The sequence below is a fragment of the Haplochromis burtoni genome, unplaced genomic scaffold (genome assembly GCF_018398535.1).
Source record: "Haplochromis burtoni strain Fernald_Lab_line unplaced genomic scaffold, NCSU_Asbu1 Contig_376, whole genome shotgun sequence".
Taxonomy (NCBI): domain Eukaryota; kingdom Metazoa; phylum Chordata; class Actinopteri; order Cichliformes; family Cichlidae; genus Haplochromis; species Haplochromis burtoni.
Window position 1 is genome coordinate 501,048 of NW_024582737.1, and position 7,687 is coordinate 508,734.

Consider the following 7,687-nt stretch of genomic DNA (forward strand, 5'->3'; position numbering starts at 1 on the left):
CTAAAAACTACTTCCAAAAACATTCAGCTTTGATATTACTGAGTTTTTTGGGTTCATTGAGAACATGGTTGTTGTTCAATAATAAAATTATTCCTATTATTTCTACATGTTCTTCTATTTTGGACACTGTGGCTCCAGTAAAAACTAAACGCCGTAAAACCTCTCGCCAACTTTGGCTAAATGAATCCACCCTCACTCTTAGACGTGAATGTCGTCGAGCTGAGAGGAGATGGAAAAAAGATCAACTTCAGGTGTCCCTTGACATCCTGCATATGAGTCCGTCTAAATTTCAGAAGGCTGCCAAAATGGCAAAAACTTCTTTTTTGTCAAACATTATTGCGACTAATAGTCACAATCCTCGAGTTCTGTTCAAAATCTTTAACTCAGTGGTTAATCCCTGCTCTGATGTTTCGATGGCTGCCTCCCCGGCCCTCTGCGAAAACTTTCTAAATTATTTTATAGATAAAATCTCAGTGTTAAGGGCCCCACATTCTCCGGTAGTAAATCAAGCCCCAGTTTCTGAATGTTCAATGGTTTTTCAACAGTTTGAACCTGTGTCATTCTCGACTTTAAAGGAAATAATTAATAACCTGAGAAGCTCAAATTCTCTGCATGACATTATTCCTTCTCATATCATTAAGGATGCATTGAATACAATCGGGTCCTGTATCTTATTTTTAATGAACTCATCACTGTCATCTGGCTATGTTCTGACTGTCTTTAAACATGCAGTCGTGCAACCTGTTATCAAGAAAAATAGCCTTGATCTTAACACTCTAGCAAATTACAGGCCGATTTCTAAACTCCCCTTCATGTCAAAAATTTTAGAGAAAATAGTGCTTCAGCAACTACAGACCCACTTAGAGAGAAATGGTATAAGTGATAAATTCCAGTCTGGATTTAGACCGCGTCACAGCACCGAAACTGCCCTACTAAGAGTTTTCAATGACCTTCTTCTAATCGCCGACTCTGGGCGCTCTGCGGTCTTAGTTCTATTGGATTTGACTTCAGCCTTTGACACGGTTGACCATGATATCCTTTTGGCAAGATTGGAACAAGTAGTAGGCCTTAAAGGAAATGTTCTATCATCGTTTAAATCATATTTCTCTGAGAGGTCGTTCTCTGTCATGATAGGAAAATATTCCTCTTCTTCTGCCCTTTTTCGCTGTGGTGTGCCCCAGGGCTCGGTATTGGGTCCTGTGTTGTTTTCTCTGTATATGCTGCCCTTGGGCTCCATTTTTGAAAAACATAATGTCTCTTTTCACTGCTATGCTGATGATATTCAAATCTACCTCCACCTGACTGGGGATGTTTCATCTTCACTACATCCTCTGTTTGATTGTCTGAGCGATGTAAAAGACTGGTTATCACGTAACTTTCTTACTTTAAATGAAAAGAAGACAGAAATTATTGTGTTTGATAGAAATATGCCTCTGGGACAACTGACTGGCACATTCGGGCCTGTTGCTAACCACCTCACTGATGCTGCTAGGAATCTTGGAGTTTTCATGGATAGTTCCTTCAAACTAGATAAACAGGTCTCTACTGTGGTAAAAACCAGCTTTCACCAACTACGCCTAATTTCTAAGGCTAAACCTTATATACCACACAAAGATCTGGAGAAACTCATTCATGCTTTCATCATCACTTCAAGACTGGATTATTGTAATTCTCTCTACTTGGGCCTACAATCTTCTCTTCTTCAGCGTTTGCAGCTGGTCCAAAATGCCGCAGCACTAGAAAGTACGATTCTATCACCCCTGTTCTGGCAAATTTACACTGGCTTCCTATTAAATACCGAATTGATTTTAAAATTTTATTGTTTACTTATAAAATCCTAAACAATATGGCACCTGACTACCTAGCTGATCTCCTCTGTCTGTATAGCCCTCAGAGAGCACTAAGATCATCGGGCCAACTGCCCTTAGTGCAACCTAGGTCTCGTCTGAAGACCAGAGGAGACCGTGCCTTTGCCGTTGCCGCACCCAGGTTATGGAATACTCTTCCTCTTCATATTCACGCATCAGATTCCATTCAGTCTTTTAAATCACGTCTAAAAACGTATTTGTTTAACCTGGCATTCAAGGAGAATTAGGGTAATTTACATCTGGCTTTGCATTTAGATTATGTAATTATTTTATATTTTATTTATATCTGTAATTTATATTTTTATATTGTGATTTTTATCTGTATCATGATTTTACTGGAAAGCACTTTGGTGTACTTCGGTCTTTAAAAATGTGCTATATAAATAAATTTTGATTTTGATTGATTGACTAATTAAAACCAAGAACTGTGTGCATTCATAGATTATCTCCAGTGATCTGTGAGGTTGTACCATATACCTGGTCCTCAAATGGAAGACCTAGCCCTTGACTCTCTAGTGTTTTTATACCATTGATCAATGTTTCCAGTGTAACATCAAAACCGTACTTGTGCAGAGTTTGCATGTGAAAAAGTGATACCAAATGAATGCTATTCAAAACCAAAATAAATTTGGGGGGCAAGTTTCTTATAAATTGGAAATTCTACATTTGGAGCCGAGGGGATTGGCTGTTTCAAAGTCATCATAGCATAGCTGAATTTGTAATGCTTGTCTTTTGGCTGAAAACGAAGAGTGAGTTTTAAAATAACTTCCATCAGAGAAGTCAGTGTAAGTACTAGGTTCTGGTCTACACTCATTTAAGAGCACATAAATGTCTGGATTTCTGCACACTAACCTCAGTGTTTCTAAAATTGGTCCATATATAAAAGTATCACTTACAGTACTTGATCATAAGTACTGGATTTTGCCTGTTGTCATATCTCACTCCCAGTGTTATTTCAGCTGGGTGCTCAACTCCCCATTTTGGTTGAAGTATTTATTTAGTTTCCATTCTGTATTCAGATTTGTGAAAATATTTTCAAATTTGTCAAAAGATTGATTTATCCCAGATATAATGGGATCAGTTACAAGTAAAGCAGAAATGGCAGTACGCTTTGCTTGTGAGTAAATTTCACTTGTTAGTTCGTCCAAGTATCCTACAATTGAGGACACCAAACTATTGGAAATCCCACTCCCCTGTAATTTGGCCACAATGGAGGCACACATTGCACACATGACCACTGTTAAGGTGCTTTCGGAAACCTGCGTATGTCAAGAACTGAAACCTACAGCCTTGCTGAGAACAAAACAATTTTAATTTGGGCCTAGGATATTAACCATGTTCAACTCTTAAATGTGAAATCAACTGCTGATTGTTGGGATACAGTTTCTGATAAATGAAACAAGTCAGCATAGTTTTAACTTCTCACTCCCTGAGTGAGAGCGGTAGTGGCTGGTTAAGCAGTCTGGCCCTCAAATCTTAAATCTGGGTAACTCTCTCATTTTGCCCATATTATTGTTACACAATACACTGTTGTCTGCAGGAATGTGTAAAAATTCTCCAACGTAGCATCATAAGACATATTGAACACAAAATGTGTTTTGAAAAGTTCATCAAATGCCCCAAGGGAGTGGTTTGCATTGTATTGGATGAAATGCTTAGCTATGGTGATATGGACACTGTCAGACTTCCTCTTCTGATGGTCAACAGCGCGGTGGTATGGTTGCCAACCCTGCTGATTACGGAGATGTTCCCCTAAACTGCAGCACGACTAGGCTTAAGATAAGGAAACTCAACATTAGACATGAGAATAACTTGCCGCCAGAGTAAAGTATTTTATGTTATTATTTATATATGGCTACAAAGGTGACATAAATGATTTTAACCACCTTAATAATATGATTACCTCATGAAAGAGTACAAGTCTCCCAATTGCCTTGCATGCACTAATTGCACTAATTTTTTGAGACTTTTGTTCCCCTGGAGATGGTGGAAGTAAATGTACCAGCAACAGCAAGGAAGCCATTTCTTGGTCGTAGGCTGAGGACAATGAGTGACAGGATTAACTGAAAACTCTTGTTCATATTTATGACAAAAATCAGATTAATCTTTCAGCGATTCACTGAACAAACAAATAACATTGAAGGGAAAAAAAACTGTCTCACAGGTGTTCTCATTTCCTAATATTAATCATATGATCGCAAAAATCATGAATGAAGCAGCTGTACCTGAAATTATGGCAAATGCTTCAAAACAAGAAAAAGAAACAACTTACTTGTTGAGTCATCAAGATCACTTCCTGGAGGACTTTCTGCCGACTGCACCAAGTGATGCATCTCTAGTGTCGAAGTGAGCTGCTTAGCTCATCGTCCCATTTCTGAAACAGTCTAGAGGATGTCTCGTCATCAAACAGGTAAATGAAATCTTGTTACACCTTTGGGAGAGAAGATATTAAACAACGTAAATACTTTGAAATGTCAAGCTATTTCAAACATCTCATTTCAAACTCACTAGTCCTTTACTATACAGGAATCTTGGGAAGATAGAGAGGATTTCAGCACTTCTGCCCGTCTCATTAACAAGCTTTTGAAATGCCTCTCTCATCTTCTAGAAAATCAGGCAATTTTCTGTAGTATGATTGAGCAAAGATATTACCTCTTGGCAAGTATCCCCATCAAGCTGCCTGTCAACATTAACAGTCCTTTGGAAATTTGGGCCTCCTGGAAAAAGGTCTACAGAGCTATTCTGTGGCACCGCAGATCTTCGCCAAATTTTTCTTTGAACTGTTTTCAGATGCCAAGAAACGTATCCTGTGCTGCTTGCAGCATCATAGAAGTGTTCCTTAAATTAAGAAAGGTTATCGTCATATTCAGTTCATAGAACTCAGAATTTTGAAATGCAAAAATGACACTTACATAGCCTTTCTTAGAATATGGATTCTTCAGGCAAGGGAACAGCATCACAATACCAAGAGGATACTTCTCTCTGACTGCTTTTGTGGGGAGGTGTCTGAGAGGAGATATTAAATTAGTCATCAAAATGTATGCAGAAAATTGCCACAAATAAAAAGAAACCCTGAAACACATATACCCACATATATACCCACTCACAATCATGTGAGCCACCAGGATGTTAACCATTTGTCCTCTTGTGGCATCAGTTAGCATTTCTGTTGTTTCATACTCTTGTAGTATGTCTTCACCAACAGACTGATTAAACCTGCCTTTCAAGCTCACGCTGACTTCTGACAGTCAGCACAACATTGCCTTGTCCAACAAGGCCCTGACTATTTCCACATCAGCTTCTGTCCCTGTTGCATCCCTGTATATGACTTCTGAATCAGGGGGCACGAAAAATCTCTCAATAACTGTAAGATAAAAATTCATGTGGTTTTGAGGCAGCACTTTGTATAGGTCACTGGTAAAGACTGTCCATTTTAAATGCATTAAGCCACCACTTAGTAACCATTAAATAGGTACATTTCTTCCCTTGCAGAACCTAAACCTTATACTCACCTTATACATATACATATATGTACATATACAATACATGTTTCCTTAATTTACAAAACAGTTTGCTAAAGGCAAGGTTTAAAACAATACAAATCTGCTTCTAAAATTTTTCCCTATCAGAAGCTACAATAAAACTGAACACCTTTTTCGTGGAATTCGAGAAATTCAAACTGTCCTTCCAAGGCATCCAGCTTGATATAGTTCTGCTGCTGGTTGTACTTCACCACCATTTTTACCAAGACATACAAGAAAGTTTGATAAAGAAAATTATGATTTAAAGGGTAAACAGCTGAGATGCCCTGACTGCATTTAAAATGCATGACAAGGTTAGCTAAACAGACCACATACAGAGAGCTTTGTATTGTATCGTCCCTCCACAGAAGACAGAGGCGTTCGGTATTCAGTTTACCGGCTGTTTATTAGGAATGGTAACACAGGCTACTGTGGGCCATAGCCAACGCCAAAACAGAAAAAAGCGCTCCCTGAAGAATCAAAACAATCCCTCTCTCTCCTCTTAAAGTCACGCTCCTTTTTCCCACACACACACACACACACACACACACACACACACACACACACACACACACACACACACACACACACACACACACACTCCATAACTTCCACCCCCCATACACTCTCATCCAACAACAAGCATGTTCTCCTACAGACTCTCTGTCATAGATAGCTGATATGATTGACAAACTTAATAGCCTCTAGACTATTACACCTTCAAGGAGACACTGTGTAAATCACATTGTTGCAGGTGTGGAACAACTATGCCAACACTGTGTGGCAATTCTGGACACAATGACACTGAGAATGCAACAATGAAATTAACTCATAATCCAGTCCTTTACAATTTGTATTTTCGCCAAGCGCTAGCTAGTCATTCTGACACACTAGTGCTGGCACCAAACAAGACTTTGTAACGCACTTATTCTCTGGATATGTTCCCGTCCATGAATCGCTACCTTATTGTGGTGGAGGGGTTTGTGTGGCCCAGGGATCCCAGGGGCTATGTTGTCTGGGAGCTTTTGCCCCCTGATAGGGTCTCCCATGGCAAATTGGTCCTGGGTGAAGGGCCAGACAAAGAGCCTTCAGAAGACCCCTATGAGTAAAAGACCAAGGGTACAGTTCACCCTGTCCAGGATAGGGTTATCGGGGTTCCGCCCTGGAGCCAGGCCTGGAGAGGGTGCCCGAGGGTGAGCGTCTGGATGGGGCCCGGCTGGGCACAGCCCGAAAAAAGTACATCGGCCCATCCTCCTGGAGGCCCACCACCCTCAGGAAGCGTCGTAAGGGTCAGGAGCAATATGTGCTGGGCGGCGGTCAGGAGCAGAGGCCCTGGCGAACTGATCCCCAGCTATCAAGACTAGCAATTGGGACATGAAACATCACCTCTCTGTTGGGGAAGAAGCCTGAGTTAGTGCGTGAGGCTGTGTGTCAGCATCTACCGACAAGATATAGTTGGGCTCACCTCAACGCATGGCTTGGGCTCTGAAACCATTCTCCTGGAGAGGGGCTGGACTCTGTCTCAGTCTGGAATTGGCCATGAGGTCAGCCATAAGTTCCTGAAGGCTCTGTAGAGCTGTAGGGCTGTCTTGGTTGACACGTCTCTGCAATGTTGCATGGAGATCAGGGGTGGTACATCTGGAATGGCAGACCGGCGTGGTGGTTCCCATCTTTAAGAAGGGGGACCAGAGGGTGTTCCAACTATAGGGGGATCACACTCCTCAGCATCCCTGGAAAAGTCTAGGAGAGTCCATCCGTTAGTCGAACCTTGGATACAGGAGGAACAACGTGGTTTTTGTCTTGGTCATGGAACACTGGTCCAGCTCTTTATCCTTTCAAGAATTCTTGAGGATGCATGGGAGTTTGCCCAACCAGTCTACATGTGTTTTGTGGACTTGGAGAATGCATTCGATCATGTCCTACCGGGTGTCCTGTAGGAAGTGTTGCGGGAGTACAGGATGTCTGGCCCACTGCTACAGGCCATTCGATCCTTATACAACTGTTGCAAGAGCTTGGTCCACATAGCCGACAATAAGTTGGACTTGTTCCCAGTAAGTGATGGACTCTGCTAGGGCTGCCCTTTGTCACCGATTCTGTTCGTAATTTTTACAGACAGAATTTCTAGGTGTAGCCAAGTTATGGAAAGCTTTCACTTGGGTGGTCTCAGAATCTCATTTCTGCTTTTTGCAGATGATGTGGTTTTGTTGGCTTCATCAGGTGATGGCCTCCAGCTCACACTGGAACGGTTTGCAGCCGAGTGTGTAGCAGTGGGAATAAGAATCAGCACCTCCAAATCTG

At 41.3% G+C, this 7,687-nt stretch overlaps 1 protein-coding gene across 1 annotated transcript in view; it reads right to left on the minus strand.

Moving 5' to 3' along the window:
• The window catches only part of si:dkeyp-84f3.9 (zinc finger protein 184), a 43,134-nt gene extending 37,235 nt beyond the window's left edge, over positions 1–5,899 (minus strand). The window contains exons 1-3 of the transcript XR_006055486.1: positions 4,781–5,899; positions 4,521–4,706; positions 4,141–4,299 (exon numbers count right to left, since the gene is read on the minus strand). The gene's annotated coding sequence lies outside the window, so the exon portion shown is untranslated. The remainder of the gene's footprint in view (positions 1–4,140; positions 4,300–4,520; positions 4,707–4,780) is intronic.
• Between the last annotated feature and the right edge of the window lie 1,788 nt (positions 5,900–7,687).